Source organism: Stegostoma tigrinum, chromosome 5, assembly GCF_030684315.1.
Source record: "Stegostoma tigrinum isolate sSteTig4 chromosome 5, sSteTig4.hap1, whole genome shotgun sequence".
Taxonomy (NCBI): Eukaryota; Metazoa; Chordata; class Chondrichthyes; order Orectolobiformes; family Stegostomatidae; genus Stegostoma; species Stegostoma tigrinum.
The window spans coordinates 52,067,442-52,087,400 of record NC_081358.1 but is presented as its reverse complement, the minus strand read 5'-3'; the positions used below and the strand labels follow the sequence as shown (position 1 = coordinate 52,087,400).

General features: G+C 40.8%; 1 protein-coding gene across 11 annotated transcripts in view; it reads right to left on the bottom strand.

Moving 5' to 3' along the window:
- Positions 1–19,959, bottom strand: part of LOC125451998 (neurocalcin-delta) — a 302,863-nt gene that overhangs the window by 115,237 nt on the left and 167,667 nt on the right. For 8 of the 11 annotated variants that reach the window (XR_009445749.1, XM_059645987.1, XM_059645988.1 and 5 more), the window contains one exon: positions 2,147–2,220. The gene's annotated coding sequence lies outside the window, so the exon portion shown is untranslated. Of the gene's footprint in view, positions 1–2,146; positions 2,221–3,072; positions 3,097–17,377; positions 17,513–19,959 lie in introns of those variants that run through there. The other 3 variants (XM_059645992.1, XM_059645994.1, XM_059645995.1) reach the window with 3 other exon arrangements.

Genomic DNA, 19,959 nt, shown 5'->3' with positions numbered 1-19,959 from the left:
ATACAATGAAAACTGGGAATAGAGGGAAATGGACCATGTGGAAGCAAAAAAGGTATGCCGTGCTGTTCTTTGTCCTTTTCCCTTTAATAATGGGCTCTAAAATCTTACCAATGACCAAGATCAGGCTAACCAACCTACAACTGCGCCCCTTCCTTCTTATATAGCGGCATTGCATTAGACATCTTCCAGTCCTGTAGGACCCTCCTTGACTCTAATGTTTCCTGAAAGATCACCACTGATGCCTCCACAATGTTTGCAGCTATCTCCTTCAGAACCGTGTGCTGTAGTCCATCCAGTAAGGGTGATATATCTACCTTCAGGCCTTTCAGCTTTCCCAGCACTTTCTCCTTAGTGATGGCCATTACACTCACTTCTGCTGTGACACAGTCTTCCACTGAAGACTGATGCAAAGTATCTATTCAGTTCCTCCACCATTTTTGTGCACTTGTAGGGCTTGGCTATGGGAGCAACAAGTTCTGGAGCATGACTCTTCAATACACTTGCTGGAATGTTGTCAGGGCTAACAGTCTTCCTCCAACCATTTCTTGATATCACATGAAGTGAATAAAATTGGTTAAAGACTGGTATCTGTAATGCTAAGGCCACCGGAAGAGGCCGAGATGGATCACCCACTTGCCACATCTGGTTGAAGATTGCTGTGAATGCTTCAGCTTCATATTTTGCACTGATGTGTTGGGCTCTTCCATTATTGAGGAAGAGTACTTGTGGATCCTCCTCCTCTTCCGGTGAGATGTTTAATTGTTCACCACCATTCACAACTGGATCTGGCCAGACTGCAGAACTTAGGTCTGATCTGATGGTTGTGGGATCACTTAGCTCTGTCTATCACTTGCTGTTTATGTTGTTTGTCAGGAAAACAGTCCTATTAGGTAGCTTCACCTTATTTTTTAGGTATGCCTGCTGCAGCTCATGGTATGCCCTCCTCCACTTTCCACTGAACCAAAGGTTGAGACCCGGCTTGATGATAGTGGTTGAGTGAGGGATATGCTGGGCCATGAGGTTGCAGATTGTGGAGTACAATGCTGCCGCTGTTGATGGCCCACAGTGCCTCATGGATGCTAGTCTTGAGTTGCTAGATTTGTTTGAAATCAATTCCGTTTAGCATATCTTTGTTATTTTTACTCAATTTTAATACTGTTACTTCTGATTTTAGTTTCTCCCTCTCAGAATTCACCCTGCAGTTTATCATATTATGGTCACTGCCCCCCAAGGGGTACATTTGCCTTAATTCCCTAATCAAATCTTGCTTCATTACACATCACCAAATCCAGAATTGCTGTTTCCTAGTGGGCTCCACCACAAGCTGTTCCAAAAAAATGTTGTATATGTTCCATGAATTCCTTTTCTTGAGCTCCGCTACTGACCTAATTTTCCCAGTCCACCCATATGTTGAAGAATCCCCATGATTGTTGTAATAGTGCCTTTCTATCTCCTGATTTCTATTCTGCCCTACATCCTGACTCCTGCTAAGGGACCTATACATGCAATAATGAATCACTTCACACAGGAGCGCAACATTGGGCAAGCACCCAATGTCAGGGTCGTGACTCCAGAACAAAAGATTCAGTCTGTGCTCTGTGAAATCACAATTCAAACATAGGGAGGGGTGCTGTGTTCCAGTGTGGAGAAGGGTAGCTCAAGCTCAATGAATGGGTCAGTTCCCTCAGGCAATATGGGGAGAAAATTGCAGAGCAAGATCTAACATCCTTTGTTTTCTGCAGGATTTTTTCTATAGTTCTGTCACATGCAATTAAGAAAAAGAAACAAGCATTACACGCTGGCAAATCTTAAACGTTGCTAGGTAACACTGCTCTGAGCTCAATTTTGTCTATGTCAATAAAACTTTCAGTTGAAAATATGTTGGTTGCAAACCAGAAACAAACAACATGCCATAAATGTCAAGTATGACTTGTAGGAATTACATATAAATCCAAATCATATCATTTTAAAAAAGGTGAAAAGCAAGAAACAACCAAAAATAACGTTGCTTTTGTCTTGAATCTTGACAAACCATCTATCAGTGTTTAATATTGATGTAGAGCATCCAATAGATATGTAAAGCCTCAGAGTAGTATTTGATCACCTTTACATTTCACAAAGACACAAGACCAAACACTATACTCACCAGTTCAATACGAATTTATAGCACGTCTGCCACAGTCAGAGAAATTCGGGCACAAAATGCAAAACACCAATATCCTGCAAGACAAAATCATTCTAAATTAGCAGATGTTTAATAGGACCAACATCAAATTCACTGATACTTATTAAAATCGCCTCATTCAGCACAGTGTACAAACTCTGCATACATTCAAAGTAATAAAAAATGGTTAGTATGATTACCATTAGAATTTTCATAGGACTACAAAAACAATAATATATTCCTAAAGTAGAACACTTTATATTTGAGACACTGGGATTAAAACGAATATGCCAGACTTTGTTGAACAGAGTATCCAAAGCATTTGCCATTAGATACACATTTCCATCTGCCCTTCAGCTCAAAACATTTTTTTCCTATTAAGTCATTGAAGGAGGAAGCTGTGAATGATGTGGAAAGTGAACAGATAATTTGGACTGAGCGTGAATAGGACAACAAGCTGAATATATTTTTCTTAAGTGATAAGATTTAAGGATTTGGAAATAAACCGAATAGACAATGTGTTGAAGGAAGAGCATTCAATGTCAAATCAGAAGTATTGGAAATGATGAAAGGGGAGGAAAGATGGGAATTAAGATGGAGTGAGAGAAATAGCCAGAAATGAAAAAAAATGTAAAATTCCTCAATTTTAAGTCTCCTGAAACAATTTATAACCTGAAGTGATGAGACACTGCGTAATTTTTAGGACCAGGGAGCCTCCTAATATTCACTTTCTGTAGTAAATTCAAGGAGCAATTAATGGGCAAATAAAACAAGTCCCCAAAACAAGCAGGGAAGCTAATAGCAGAACTCAGACCGAGACTACTGGACTTAACAGTTAACCATGCATCTCCTCTTCACTGTTGCAGTACCATTTACTGATAAATAACGGAGAATACCATTAGCCTTACCTTTATTTTGACAGCCAACACTGGCCCATTACCTCATCATTGTCTCCACTTGTGAGGAGCATGTGAAACATATAACTTGTTACCAAGCCATTTTTTATGCTCCAGGAGTCTTTGACAGTAATTCTACAAAGAAGCTCGATAATGGTGACCATGGAAACACTACTTCACAGCAACATATTACCGTATTAAAGTCAACATTTCAGTAGGAGCTCATGTGTAGATACAGGTTAAACACCTAACCTGGAACCATTGAGTCATTCATTGGTGGGACCCACATTGCTGTAGCTCCACAATTTCAGTTCTTTTTCTGCATACTTAAAACTCATCATGATGAGAATACGTGGATGTGGTATTTACTACTCAACATTTTGCTTCTTACAAATAAAAATATTGAATTGTGACCATTCAATTCAAGTGCTCTTGAGACAACTTCTTTCAAGCGAAAGAGCATTTTTGTTGTTGTAAAATATGAATATGAATGTAAAATCAGGTTTGTATCGCAGGAGAGTAATGCACAATGTCCTGATTTCTAGGCAACATTCATCTCAGAGCTGCACTGTGCAAGAGAAAACTATCCAGCGTTTGCAGGGTGGATGGGGTGTTAAGAAAAGAGATTTAGGAGTCACTATTTGCCCATGGGCCTTATCAATATTGGTCTGATCATTCTCCCACCTAAACCTAAATTGCTAACCAGATAGCAGGCAGAAGCAGGATTTCGAGCCATATGAGAACACTGCTGGGAATCCAAAGGATCATCCTTCAATTTAGTAATGATTAGCTAGAGGTGGGGTAGTAGCAGAGGAACATTAAAGGAGGTGGAGGAGGCAAAGAGAGCCTCAAGGTCTCTTCAAGTGGTCTTCAGGAGCTCTCTTATTCCCTTCCAATTCTCAAGAGAACAGCAAAACTAAAGATAACAAAGTGTGGGGCTGGATGAACACAGCAGGCCAAGCAGCATCTTAGAAGCACAAAAGCTGACGTTTCAGGCCTATTTTCTGATGAAGGGCTAGGCCCGAAACGTCAACTTTTGTGCTCCTAAGATGCTGCTTGGCGTACTGTGTTCATGCAGCCCCACACTTTGTTATCTTGGATTCTCCAGCATCCGCAGTTCCCATTATCTCTGATCACAAGCAAAACTAAAGACGTTGCTTTCTTTCCATCAATTTTTGTTTTGGGTCCTCAGCTCCTCTTGTTGCCATGCTAACCTATCAGGGAAGGCAAATGCCTTCCCTGAGGGAAACTGCAGTCAAATGCTGAGGGTGTGCTTAGAGACTGCTCTGCCATTCTAATGAAGAGTTCTGTTGCCTTCCAATTGATGATCCTGTTGCTTATGCTAAGCCTGCCGATATTTACAGATGCAGCAGTTTCACCCTGCATGGCTGAGCTTACAAGCACTTATGTAAACCATTAAAGTGATTTCATTCTGTAATTACATCACTTGTGATGGTTGGTGGCTCAGAGAGGAAAAAGAATCAGAAGTGGAAACTGTGCCAATTGCAGGTGGGAATGTGAGATAGGACCATCTCATCTCAGCACTGGTGAAACATTTGCTTCCAGCATCTTTTGCAAAGTTGCTGACTTATTGATTAATAGTAACAGCTTACAGCAACTGCTGGGAGAAAATATACTGGCTTTCTTCAGGCTTGAGGTATTTTACTGGAGAGAGACAACAGCATCTTCAGAATTTCAAAGGCCTACCCTTGTTCACACCCAAAAGCTGTTCAGCGGACCAGGAGCCAATCCAATAGTTATTGTCAGTCTAATGGCCTTTTGCATCCACAACTGGTCACAACTTCCATCAGCAGTTGGTAGCTAAATCTCATGGGGTGACATCTCCCGTCCTCTTCCAACCTCACCTCCTGCTAGCACAGGCCCATCTACAAACATCTTCCCTCACTGTTTGAGTAAAGCAGCAATGTAAACACCACATACATTCTCAAGTTATGAAAATTCTACTTATTTTGAAAGGCCAGAAGACATTAAATCATGCATGTAGCTTCTGCTCTGATAGAAAACTATATATGTTGCCTGCTTTCTGATGTACTTCCCTGAAACCTTACTCAACATTACAACAGCAATTTTATCAAAATAGATTCCATCTCCCCCCACCGCTGTTTCCTTTCACATGGCATGTTACTGACATTGGAGCCTGAAGGGGCAGCACTTTTCAAGTTTGGTGGTTGTCTCACACAAGCTTGAGAAAGTCTTGCAATACACCTTGTGCCACTTGGGAGCAAGGCGCCATGGATTTCCTACCAATCAGGTCATCCCATCATAGCTGTGCTGAGGCAGACCTCCAGGCTCTGAAAGCCCCCACTCTCCTTTCCAGGGTCTCCAGTCCAAATGTATAGATTCCTGCCAGCTAGAGTGAGAATAGCAACTGGCAATCATTAGAATGGCCACAGTTGAGGCTATTGTGTAGTGTAAGACCATGTCTTTCGAATTTGTGTTTTTGAAGACTGGGAACTGAAATGAAAACCAGCTGTTTTAAAACCAATGTTTTAATCGACAGAGTGGCTGCAGTTTTGAAACCCATTGTAGGCATCATGTAAAACAGAACAATTGAAGTTTGAGTTGCAGAACAACTTGTACAGGCAGGGAAATATTCAGGTGTGTCCAGCTCAGAAATGGTCTCTCCATTCTCTACAGTCAAATCAATGTAAACTGTTAAGAAAACCAGTTTATCTTTCCCACAGTAATTACTGTAAGAGGAGAATTTATCTGACATTTTATAAAGGAACAAGATAGCTTTTGTCTCTTACAAATTCATGGAAGCAACTGGAGTTAGAGAAGCGAAGCAAGGTGCTGGCCAGCAGATATGTGGAATAGAAGGAAGGGATTAAATGTTTTGAGGAAGAAAATGGAAGTGCTGACCTTACATCAGTTTTATGCACTGACTGAGCATAGGATCTGCCTGTTCAGTATTCCTCAAGTGCATGCCACTCAAGCCAAATAAACAGCCAGATTAAAGTCTATTTGGATTCATTCCAGACGGGTGGAATTTGTGGCCTCTTCTGTAGAATGTTTGGAAGGGCAGGAAGGGCATTTAAATGGACAGGATGGTGGAAAAACTGAACCCAGTCACCTTTCCACTTTCACCAGAATTCAGTCATGGTTGGGAAGGCCCATGGTCAAACTTCCTGCCATTACACTAATTTGGACCCTTAAATGGAAATTAATGACCATCCAAGCACCCCATCTTGTTGTCACTGGTATTAACCCAGTTGCAGGCAGGATTGTAACATGCAAGGACAGATACATCTATGCAGATTTTTTGTGGTCTGCCAGAGGTTGGAGAGGCCCCTCATTCCAAGACACTTAATGCTCAGATGAGGGGAATGCAACTTTGGGAAGGGAAAGGTCTGCTGAGAGCCACAACCTGCTGTTGTAAGCAGAACTTTATAGTAATGCACTGTAGATAAAAGGTAATAAAATTCTTCACAAAAAAAGCATGCAGTGTACAGTTGCCATTGGGAAACCAAATTAGGACCATCACTTACCCTTTATCATGTCAAGCTCACATATCATGAATACAAAAAAAAGCTGTAACATGTGGAATGTCTTCTTGCAAATTTATGCCAGCAGTCCTGCCTGTCAATGACTGCTGAATGAAAAAGTGAACTCAAACGTACGAAGTCATTAACCCAGCAGGCTGAAAAGGACAAAAACCCAGCAAAAACTGTTCCTGCGCCAAAATCTAGTGTCTCCACCCAGAGTAGACAGCCAATATTGCCCTCCCAAATCCAGAAACCTCAGATCTAAGCATTCAAGCCTTAGAAGGATGTTGTTAAACTTGAGAGGATGCAGAAAAGATTTACAAGAATTGAAGTTTATATCCTTAAATATAAAGGATATTTAAGTTGTAGGATTTAAGTTTTAGGGAGAGGCTGAGTAAGGTGAGGCTTTTTCCCCCTGGAGTGTCGGAGGCTGATGGGTGATCTTATAGGGGTTTTTAAAATCATGAAGGGCATGTATACTGTCAACAGCCAAGGTATTTTTCCCAGGGTAAGGGAGTCCAAAACTAGAGGGCAGAAGTTTAACGTGACAGGGGAAAGATTTAAAAGTAGCCTGAGGGGCAACTTTTTCACGTAGGAGGGTGGTGCGAGTATGGAACGAGCTGCCAGAGGAAGTGGTGGAGGCCAGTACAATTACATATTTAAAAGGCATCTGGACAGGTACATGAATAGGAAGGGTATTTGGGCCAAAATGCTGGGAAATGGGACTCAGTCAGATTGGGATATCTGGTTGGCGCAGACAGGTTTAACTGAAGGGGGTGTTTCCATCCAGTATGACCCTAAGGAAGATTATTCATGATTTTGCTGAAACACAGCAATACAAAAGGTGTGTTGTTGGCTGTGGCTCTGAAGCATCCCACGCTAGCAGCAGCTGTACACACTTGTCTCAGGTGTACGAGGAATAACTACCTGCTGTGTCGCCTCTGGCACCAACTCTGGTTTCATTCTAACATCACGCTGTAAACTCTGTCAGGGCTGTCTCTAAAAGTGATACCAATGCACTGTAGAAAAATAACTACAGAATGACAGCTGCACTGAGCAGGTTGGAGATTTCAGCTGCATCCGTAGCTGTGCCCATTTTGCTTTAAACTGAACTACATTGCGGGCTATAAAGTGAGGCTGCAAAAGCTGCCAATTATTGACATTCTTGTAAAGAGGAAGTTATATGTTAATAAAATAGCAGGAAACATTTCTTTTAACTCTCCCTCTCCTGCTCCATCCACAGATCTAGAGCCTCTAAATTTTGCCGTCCATTTAGGTCACTGAAAGCTTCGTTTGAAGCATATGTGGTGGAGCAAGAGTTATCCTGTATAAAGTTAACACCTCACTGAGAAGCTTACATCTAGTTCATCAATCTTTCACCACAAGCTTTCTGAGCTTTCTGCGTATTTTTCCATAATCATCCAACCACTTGGACATTCACTATCTAAGGTACCTGAAGCAGATTGGGAAAAATCAACTCTGTGATTGGCCTACCCTTCTAGTAGTGAATAGGTTGACATGCAATCATCACATGGCCGCAGGGTCACTGTTTCCACCTATTACTGGTATCAGAATTGAGATTCCAAACCATTCCAAGACAGGCAAAGCACTTCCCCATAATTGGGGAAGGAAGCCTCTAGAATTGGTGTTCTCCAAATCAGGAGGGGGCAGGAGCAATTTCAGGAGTTCTGTAACAGAGGGTGTTCCTCGGTTTCCTCTTTTTCCTGCTCACAGGTGACCTCCTCGTTCCTGGAAACTGTCACTCAGCAGTCTCTGACACAGAAGCACAACCAAAAGGTACCCAACTAGAGGCATTCCATCTCTGTAGTGTAAATTCAATTCACTCCACATGATATCAAGAAACAGTTGGAGACACTGGGTACTGCAAAGGCTATGGGTCCTGACAACATTCCAGTATCGAAGACTTGTGCTCCAAAACTTGTTGCTCCCCTAGCCAAGCTGTTCCAGTACAGTTACAACACTGGTATCTACCCGGCAATGTAGAAAATTGCCCAAGTGTGTCCTGTACGTAAAAAGCAGGACAAATCCAACCCAGCCAATTATAGCCCCATCAGTCTACACTTGATCATCAGTAAAGAGATGGAAGGTGTCATCAACAGTGCTATCAAGCAGCACCTGCACAGCGACAGCCAGTTCGGGTTCTGCCAGGGCCACTCAGCTCCTGACCTCATTACAGCCTTAGTTCAAACATGGATAAAAGACCTGAATTCCAGAGGGGAGGTGAGAGTGACAGTCTTTGATATCAAGGCTGCTTTCAATAGAGTGTGATATTAAGGAGTCCTAGCAAGACTGGAATCAACAGGTATCGGGGACAAATTCTCCAGAGTCATACCTGACACATAGGAAGATGGTTGTGGTCGTTGGAAGCCAATCATCTCCACTCCAGGATATCTCTGCAGAGTTCCTCAGGGTAGTGCTTCAATGACCTTCCCTCCATCATAAGGTAAGAAGTGGGGATGTTCACTAATGATAGGTGCTGCACACTGCACATTTGTAACTTCTCAGATACTGAAGCAGTCTATGTTCACATGCAACAAGATCTGGACAATATCCAGGTTTAGACTGCCAAGTGGGAAGTGACTTCCACACCATACAAATGCCAGATTATGAACATCACCAAAAACAGATAATCTTACCACGACCCCTTGACATTCGATGGTGTTACTATCACTGAATCTCCCACAATCAACATCCTGGGGGTTATCATTGACCAGAAATTCAACTGGACTCACCACATCAACAGAGTGGCTACAAGAGCAGGCCAGGAGCTAGGAATACTGTGGTCAGTAACTCACCTCCTGACTCCTCAAAGCCTGTCCACCATCTACAAGGCACAAGTCAGGAGTGTGATGGAATACTCCCCACTTGCCTGGATGAGTGCAGCCACACCAACACTCCAGAAGCATGACATCTTCCAGGGCAAAGCAGCCTGCTTGATTGGCACTACATCCATAAGCATTGACTCACTCTACCACCAACACTCAGAAGCAGCAGCGTGTACTATCTACAAGATACAGAAATTCGCCAAAGATCCTCAGACAGCATCTTCCAAACACATGACCACTTCGTCCCTTCTAGAAGGACAAGGGCAGCAGACATATAGGAACACCAGCACCTTCAAGTTCCCCTCCAAGCCACTCACCATTCTTACTGAGAAATAGATCACCATTCCTTCACTGCTGCTGGGTCAAAATCCTGGAATTCGCTCCCTAATGGCATTGTGGGTCAACCCACAGAAGATGCACTGCAGTGGTTCAAGAGGCAGCTCACTACCACCTTCTCGAGGGCAACTAGGGATAGACAAGAAATGCTGGCCAGCCAGCAATGCTCATATCCCACAAACGAACAGAAAATAAAGTCTATCCCAATTATTCATTCAATGGTTTGTTCTGCAATATGTTCAACAATAAAAACAAAGCTACGATCCACGTCGCTGTTACAATTTATTGTATACTTGGTTCACCCCCTTTTCTAGGCCTATTGGAGGTCAGTGTTAAAATTAGTGTTTGAATATACAAACAATTAGAGCCTGTTTTTGGAACTGGTCTCCACCGGGTTCATGAGAAAGCAGAAGGCAACAGATTGCAAGCTATTGAGTCAGCATCCATAGTCTTTTGAGGGAGAGGTGCACAGCTGTGTTACCATGTGTGTGGGAAATGATTCCTCACTTCATTCCTACATATCTCTGATTTTAAAATTATGCCTTCTTGTTCTGCATTTCTTCAATAGAGGAAATTATTTTCATTTCTCTTATCAAAGCAATTAATTATTTTAAATATCTCAATTAGATCATTCTTGATCTTGTAAACCCTAGCAAATACAAACCTAAGCTGTGTCTAAATTGCTGTAGTAATTGGAGTCTGTGAGGTGTTATCATTCTGGTGAATTTGTACTTTACCCCTCTGAAGGCCAATATACATTTCCCAAAGTCTTGTGCCCAAAATTGAATGCAGTAACCTAGATGAATGCAAATAACCAGGTCTTCGTATAACTGATGCACCACTCCATGTTCCAAACGTCTGGAGCCTTTTTTGATCACTTTTTGTACCTGTGCATATAATGACTTGAATATTTGGGCAGCTAAATTTAATTGCTTCTTCAGAGCACAATGTGAAGTCAGAGAATTATTTGCGTCCAAGCTGTAACTGGGCAGGAGTCAGCATTTCAAGTGACAAAGAGGGAGAGAAATCAAAACTCCGTCTGGTGTAATTATTTTAAAATTAATTAATTATGATTAAATACAGTGTAAAGAATGCTGCACAATTAAAATTAGGATGAAAGTTATCTACCCTTTTATGATTCAGCCAATGAATATAAACTCTGGGAGCGAGTTTGTAACGTCATCTGAACCTTATGATTAGACTTGCGCCTTGTGAGTCATTTATAAGAATGGCCTGTATCACTTCCAATGTTCTGCCAGAATGGTATAATTTTGCACAAAGAATTCCTTTTACAAAGGATCATATGAAATTACAGTCCAGTTTCAAACACTCTGAATTGCAGCCATGGACCTCCTTTGAGGAATACATGATCATACGTCATTAGTACAAGGATTTAGTGCTAATGATTAACACAGTGTGGTCGCTAGGTTTATTTAATCTTCTGCAGTCAATATGCTGAATGGAGCATTAACATTACAAGACATGCAACTAATGTCACACGTAAGTTAATCTAGTGATCTTTGGAGTTTCTATACTTGGCACAAATGCAATAATTTACAGCTTCAGCCCAGCAGATTTGCAGAAAAAGTTCTTGATCTAATGCAAATATTGATTTCTAAGCACATCCATGTGAACAAACAAAATTGCTTGCTTGCAATCAGATTTTCTCTTTTTCTAATCTCTTGCAACTACAGTATAACCAATGGTAGTTGGCCTCATTTGTTACTATCTCAGTATTATTAATCTTGTGCCAAACAGTTAAAAATGATCTCTGCACTTAGAACCAAAGTATAACAAATCAGGATGTAGAATTATATAAATTAAAGATCTGCAGATGCTGGAAATCTGAAACAAGAAAACAGAAATTGTGGGAGAAAATCAGCAGGTCTGGTAGCATCTGTGAAGCGAAACTATTAATGTTTTGAGTCCCGTGAAGGAAGAATGGTCACTAGTCTCAACGTTACCTCTACTTTCTCTCCACCTATGCTGGAAAATTATACTGTTGCAAGTATTGAGCAATTCAGCAAAATTAGAATGATTCACTGGATTCACTGCTTCACTGGATTCTGGGTGATACAGTCATCTAAGGGGATGTGTCAAATCCTAATTGTAACAGAGACAAAAATCTCATGTCCTAACATTTTGGTTGATGAATTAGAAAAATCTCTAGAGAATTAGAAGTCCAGTGGTAAGAGGGTACAGTAGGAAACCCATTGGAATAATCTCTATGTGTTTGGCAAACAGCATTGGCAGGGAAGATAAAGACTGCAGCTGAAAGGAAAAGAAAAAGTGAGACAGCCAGGCTTTGAGGACAGAGAGCAACCATGATCAGCAAAATGGAAGAGGGTGCATTTGTCCCACTACCCACAAGTACAGGAAAGATTACTTCCCTTGACATGTGGGCAGTGACCGTGTGAAAACCATGTAGCAGCTCTGAATTTGCATCAATTTGCCCAGTTGCACTGTAGAAGCTGAATGAAATATTCAAATAACCTGTCAATTTCTCTACAGTGGGTCACCCTGATGGCTGCAGCTGTAGAAAGGCAGCAGTGCTTGAATGGCACGTTGGATACAATGTTTTAAGTCATTAACCCTTTATGGGGTGAGACAGTTAATACCGAGACTATATTAACTGAAGGATTATTGTAGTAGATGGCATAAACGAGAGATGGGAATTAAAACCACAAGTATTTCTCTTTCTTGTTCTCTGTCTTCTATGGCTTTGGAGTCATGGAGGTCTACAGCTTCTTGGCCCATTTGAGTCTGTACCAGGCAAGAACAACCATCTAACCATCTAATGCCATTTCCACTCCATAACCTTGTATGCTTTGCTATTGCAAGTGCACATCTAAATACTTAAATGTTATGAGGGTTTCTGCCCTTAACACTCTTACAGGCAGAGGAAGAGTGATATGAAAGTGCCGGTGTTGGACTAGAGTGGACAAGGTCGGAAGTCACTCGACACCAGGTTGTAGTCCAACAGATTTATTTGAAATCACAAGCTTTTGGAGCACTGCTCCTTCATTGGGTAAAGTGTAGAAAGCGTACAGGCACAGAATTTATAGTTAGAGAAATCAAAAGATCATACAAATGGCGTGAGTGGAGTGTCAACAGGCTGAATAATAAGTCTCTGCAGGTGATCAAAAGTGTAAGACAACTCAAGTGTCAACAGCTGAATAGCAAGTGAAGGGATAACCTCAGATAAAAAGGTTTCTTTGCCTATAAATTCTGTGCCTGCGTGCTTCTCTTTAAGGGTGTGGAATGTCCTGCTTGCAACAGTAGCAGCCTCGCCAACTTTCAGGGCATTTAAATCCTCATTGGATAAACATACCGATGATAATGGAATAGTGTAGGTTAGATGGGCTTCAGATTAGTTTCACAGGTCGGCGCAATACTGAGGGCTGAAGGGCCTGTACTACGCTGTAATGTTCTATGTTCTATAATCCATTTACAAAATCCACATTCTTACTTTAATCAACAAAAAATGCACAAGATTTTTTTAAAAGTTAAAACGTTACACACTGAGGTTTCCACAGAATTATCTTATAAATACATCAAAATGATTGACTTGTCCATTTACGATATGCTACAGTTCCTTGTTCTGCTTACTTTGCAATATGCCAGGACAATTTAGTTGATTAGTTTTCAATAAGATACTGAGGGGCTCACCGCAGATATTTCCTCAAGCTTCAAATTAGGAATTCTTCCAGCTCTGTACTTTCATATAATCAAACTAAAATCAGGCTTCACCCACCTCCCACATAGTCAATAAAAAGCTAGTGCTTTACTCTGCTTACTGTGTTGACCTCTCTCTCTCTCAGCACTCTTTCCAATAGGGCATTAGCAAACATGAATTTCAATTGAGTTGGTCAGTGATTATGCTTGACACTATATTCCAGTACTTTACCATTGTCTTCTGCAGGATTGCTAACCAGGATGCTTGCTATTAGGTATATTGGAAGGATTTACAGGCCAATAATCAATCCACCTGGCCACTTTATGAATGCATCTTGTGTGGTCATCAAGTCCTGAGATTGGTCCTAAACACAAAGCCTCTAGACCAGCAGGAAAAACACTACACTATGCCACAAGATGTCCCCAAGGCCTCTGTTATTTATGTTGGCTATTTTCTCTTAAGAGCTCAAAACCACATCAAAGCCAAACAGTAATGAACATATCCAGTAAACAACTAGATAAATTAAAACCAGATAACTTTCTTAAGCTACACCCACCTTCATGACTCTTACTCTGGATTGTTCTCAAACTGAACTTGAAGTTAATTATCCCTTACTTACAATTTATTTTTTCAACTGATAAAGTAAATGGGTACTTACAACCTTTGAAGGTTTACTGAATGTCTTTAAACTGACTTAGCACTACTTCCCAAAACACAGATTTTCCTCTGGACTGCACTTCTTTGCAAGCATTACAGACATCCTACCTCAAGTTCTGTAGCTAAGTAAGCTACCTGCTGCTTCATTGCTCTCTCTTCTGATTTCAATTTTAACTGAAAAGTTATCTTTATAAAATTGAGATTATATTTTAAAATACATGGACCATAAACTTGATGTTTGTGACAACATTTATCAAAGTCACATAATTAGATGTCTCATGATCAGGTATCAAGTGGTCAAAATGTCAAATGATCAAACCTCCAGAAATGCTTCCAACCAATGTTGGCAACCTTAGATGAAAACTCTTGACACAAAAGGCTAACTTGAATCCAACTAAAACACCCCCTGCTGCCACCCTCCCCATTGAGGCTTAAGACACATTCTCTGCAGGAGTATACCGAAAAAGAGAAATAAAATATCTTCATTATGTTTTAAGAGTATGTGTGCTCTCACTATGATTCCAAAACATTCAAAACATACTGCCTGCAGAGTGGTGCTAAACCTGTGCAGCCTATTGCCAGTCAATGCTGTAGCTACTGGCTTCCCCACAGCAATTTCACAGAGATTAATGTAAAGGCTAGAAAAATAGATAATGATGCATATTCATTGGGCCGGATAATTGTAGACTTCAGTAAAACTGCAAATTTGGTAAGGATATGTTTTAGGAGCTCAATGCTAAACAGAAATTGACAGAAAATGCCAAGTGATTGGTTGGTGATGATCTTTCTAGAGATTATTGTTTAGAATTCCATTAACTGATTAATACCAACAAGTACATAATTGAAATGGAAACAGATTTGTCAAGGAATTAAGCTAAGTATAGTTAAAGCTGAAATATTCTCCCAAAATACTTGGCTACATCACCAAGAACAATATCACGCAGCATAAAATGTAATGAACACAGTAATTAACAGATCAAAACAGGATTAGATCCAAATTCGGAACATAAGCACCATTCTAAGATTAAGAAATAAAATGGCTTGCATTTATATCACACTTTTCACCTCTCCAGGAACCAAACTGCACTCAATAAAATCCTATAAATAGCAATGAGGATAATAGCCAGTTAATATATTTTGGTTCTATGAAAATTGTTGGCAAGGCAGTGAAAAAACTCCTCCGTTCTTTACCAAGTAATGCCATGCAGTTGGAATAGATGGTTAGAGCCTTGGTTTACCATCTCATTCAAAGGCCTTGGCTCTGAACAAGGTAGCATTTTCTCAGTGATGCAGTAAAATGTTTAAGGAAATCTATGCTGTTGAATTGAATGTGTGTGTCTCGGGATAAGCCTAGGTTAAAGGACACAAAGAGGACACAACTCAATGGTGTCATGTGCATTGTGAAAATATGACCATGTGACTTGGTGCACAGCATAAAAACATATGACATGATGTGTGGTGCAAGAGCTAGCCGAGATATTGAGATTTGGGAGAAAAGTAAAATGAACGACCATAGTTGTCCACTTTTTGAGCAGCTGGAAGTGTCATCTGCCCTCAATTCGTTTTGCCTCCAAATCCTCCTAGGGCTCTGCCATGAACCTATTCAGGATCTCTCCCTCGGCAGCCTGCAAGTACATAAAATGGATGACGATGACTTATTAGCCAGAGCTGGCAATAATGTCAAGTGTGCCTATCAAAATATACTGATGCTTGGCTATCTGTGCGGGTGTCATTGACACATACATGCGCGCACGCACACACACCACAAAACTCTAGAACAACCGGGGTCAACTATCCCTTGCTACGTCTTCTACTCATTGTGAAGCCCTTGTGCGCAAGCACAAGATGATTTCATTCTGTAGCATTCCAAGCCACACCAATACTTTCAAGCCCAAGAAGCAGGCTGAAGAGGTAGCTACTGGCAATAAAGGAGGTGGTGGCGTAGTGGTACTGTTACTGAGCTAGTAATGCAGCAACCTGGGTTAATATCCTAGGCACCGGTGTTAAAATGCCACCATGACAGACGGTGATATTTGATTTCAATAAAAAGCTGGCCTAATGGCAACCATTGTTGTTCAAAAAAAGAGCCTCACTAATGGCTTCTTGCGAAGGAGGTATGCCATCTGTACCTGGTCTGGCTCAGACGTGATTCCAGATCTGAATTGATCCGAGCTAGCAATGCCCACATCCCACAAACAAAAAGTACCCTCTTCAAACAGAGTTTGAAAGTCCACACCTGAAGCCCAACAATTCTCTTATTTTATAAGCAACCTGGTCAGAGATATAATTACACACCTCTATGGCAGTGGGATTTGAAGTTCTGGCTCAGAGGTAGGACACAACCATTCCACCAGAACAGCCCTCAAGACTAAGCATTCTTTTTTATATATCTGCAAGTATTATCACAAACAACTGAAGTTTTTCTCCCCCCAAAATCACCCATGAGTCTTTTCACCTATTATCTACCATTGCTGAATCACTCATGTTTCCAATTACACAAATTACAGGCAATCCTTGGCACGGACAATGCTGATCACTGATCAGGAGGGGGCTCAATCAAAATGGAGTTGGAAGGGGAGATAGGGCATTCCACATCCTGCATTTCCCACCTTTCTCTAAAAGCATCGAATGTATCATTGAACACCATATGTTCCTTCTCCAAGGTCACCCAGGCGGGAATGTAGCTACAGAACAGGGAAGGCTAACAGTTCTACAATGAATGCTGTATCACCAACAGGTGAGAGATTTAATATTCCTCTGCAGCTTAAAGTCTGTGCCTTTGTTGACAGATCACAAGAAGCCTTTCAGCAAAGATCTTCAGAACACAGTTTGCTATGCTTCACATAACACTGTACGACTTCAACCGGTAACCTAGGTGAATTTGGCTGTTCCTGCATCACTGCACCTATAGCACCAGAAACTGCAATAGCTACATTTTCCACACGCCAAACAATGTTACTGGAATAAAGCAGCCCTGTAAACAACTAACCAAACTTTGAACATTGCTGCTGCTCTCATCTGCCTAATTCAGATCAATTTGCATTGTCCGATTCATTAAACAAGTGAAAAATCAATTGACTATCCAAGCATCCAAAAATGGCCAAGATGGGAAGAAGGTTAAAAAAAAATCACATTTGTGTCAGCTAAAAATCAGAATCTTTTCAATGAGCCAGAACTTGCCAGTTAGTGTTACGAATGAATTCAGCACATAATTCTTTCCTGGAACCATGTGTTACTAGGCATTTTATAACATTACATTTCATGCCAGTTTAATACACCAGGTCTTTTGGGCTTACCTGCAGGGCATAACTGGAAGGGTTCACCTTGTGTAGAATGGGCAGAGTTCTAACAGGATTTATTCCTTCTTGATTTTATTTGCAACACTGATCAAAAATAAACTCTCTTGCTTTTCATAACTTTGCAGTGCACTGAAAACTCATGGCACTCGCGTCACTGGATCTGAAGGTCCAGAGTTTAAAGTCTAACAACAAACTGAGATGGTACGCCAATGCTGCAGAACTGAGGGTGTGTTGTACTGTTGCAGATCCTGAGACAATAGGAAGGCTCTGACTACCTGTCTTCAGTGCACTAAAATAATTAAGGCATTATATAAAATAAAACAAATGCAGGAAGTTTGTCGTCATGGTCAATGCAGGGAATACAATGAAAAATAACCAAGAGTAATTAGTCACACATTTCTGTTTGTAAGAACTGTTGATACAAATAACTCATGTTTGCTAACAGCAGTCATGTATTTAAAAGTAGCTCATTGTACGAAGACCTTTGAAAAATTGAGATATAAGGTGCAATATATTAATAGAGGGAATTATCAAATCACCTTTCTTTACAAAAAATGTGATAATTCCCAAACAATCAAAGAATGAATTAAAAACACACCAACTCAAATATCTTTTAATGTTTTACGATACACTGAAATAATAAAAACGTGAAAATAAAGCTTGTGCAAGGATACCATGGATTTAAAGATGTGGTAAAATGTAAATGATATAACATTAATAAACCTGGGGCATTGGGTTGAAAATGATTGTCAATCTATTGTAGAATTCAACAAAATAAGAATGATTTGATGGAAGAAACACAAGCGGCTTCTGCAGTAACTAGATTTAACAGAAGAGTACATTTAACCCATACTTTTAATACTTTTGGTTAATTCCCATTGACACAGGGATTTTTCAAGATCTCCTCGTGCCTGACTTCTCGTACTAACATCAAGAAAACTTTACCCTAGAAATCTTGCAAATACTTTGTCAAATAAAAGATAGAAAAGCTTCTTAAAGTGTTCACAGCTCCTTAAAAATACACTTTACATCAACAGCAACTGACTACACCCTTAAGCAACTGCACCTCCCAGTTGCGAACCTTTTCAACTCTCCCTCCCATTCCTCAGATGACACGTGCATCCTAGGCCTCCTGCAGTGCCACAACTATGCCACCTGAAGGTTGCGGGAGCAGCACCTCATACTTCTCTTGGGAACACTGCAGCCCAATGGTATCAATGTGGACTTCACAAGCTTCAAAATCTCCCCTCCTCCTACCGCATCCCAAAACCAGCCCAGCTTGTCCCCACCTCCCTAACCTGTCCTTCCTCCCACCTATCCCCTCCTCCCACCTCAAGCCCCACCCCCATCTCCTACCTACTAACATCATCCCACTCCCTTGACCTATCCATCCTCCCTGGACTGACCTATCCCCTCCCTAACTCCCCATCTACACTCACCTTTACTGGCTCCATCCCCGCCTCTTTGACCTGTCTGTCTCCTCTTCACCTATCTTCTCCTCTATCCATCTTCTATTCACCTCCCCCCCTCCCTATTTATTTCATAACCCCCTTCCCCTCCCCCATTTCTGAAGGGGGGGGGTCTAGGCACGAAACATCAGCTTTCCTGCTCTTCTGATGCTGCTTGGCCTGCTGTGTTCATCCAGCTCAACAGCTTGTTATCTGGGGATGTTTGTTAGTGTGTTTATCTATAAACAATTTATCTCAAAAACTAACAGGCTCATTACAATGAAACTGGGTGCATGGATAGGTTTGATTTTTATGGGATGGGGGCATCTCGGATCCTCAATTGTTCTTGCATTGAGTGACTTGCTAGGCCATTGCACAGGGCAATTCAGAGTTAACCACATTGCTGAGGATCAGAGTCACATGTAAGCCAGACAAGGATGGCAAAATACCTGAACCAGGGGGTAGTTTTATAATATGCAATAATCATGGTACATTTTAATCTACATATAAATTAGGAAAGTTGGATGGGCAAAGGTAGCCTAGATGAGGAGTTCAGAATGTTTTCAGGGTAGTTTCTTATAAGATCATACTTTAGATCTGATGAGAGCAGGCTATACTAGACCTGATATAATGCAAGAGGATAGGGCTTATTCATGATCTCATAGTGAAGACACCTCTGGATAGCAATGACCATTAACATGATCGAATTTTACACTAAGTTGGAGGGAGAGAGGAGTGTGTAAGAGACTGGTTTAAAAAGTTAAGGGGAATTATAGGGTATGAAAGCAGAGTTGGCAAAAGTGAATTGACAAAATTAGTTTAAAAGATAGGTCAATAGAGATTCAGTAATAGATATTTAAGGGAGATATTACAGAATATATTGGAATATATCTATTCTGAATCAGAAAAATTCCAAGGGACAGACCCATTATCTACAATTAACTATAAATGTTAAAGATAGTATCAAATGAAAAAAAGAAAGCATATAATAATGCAAAGACAGGTGGTAGATCAGAAGATTGAACAGAATATAAAAAGTGAAGAACAACCAAGCAATTAAGATGGAGAGATAAACAGGAAATGACTGAAAGCCAGCCTGAAATATAAAAACAGACAATAAAGTGACCCATA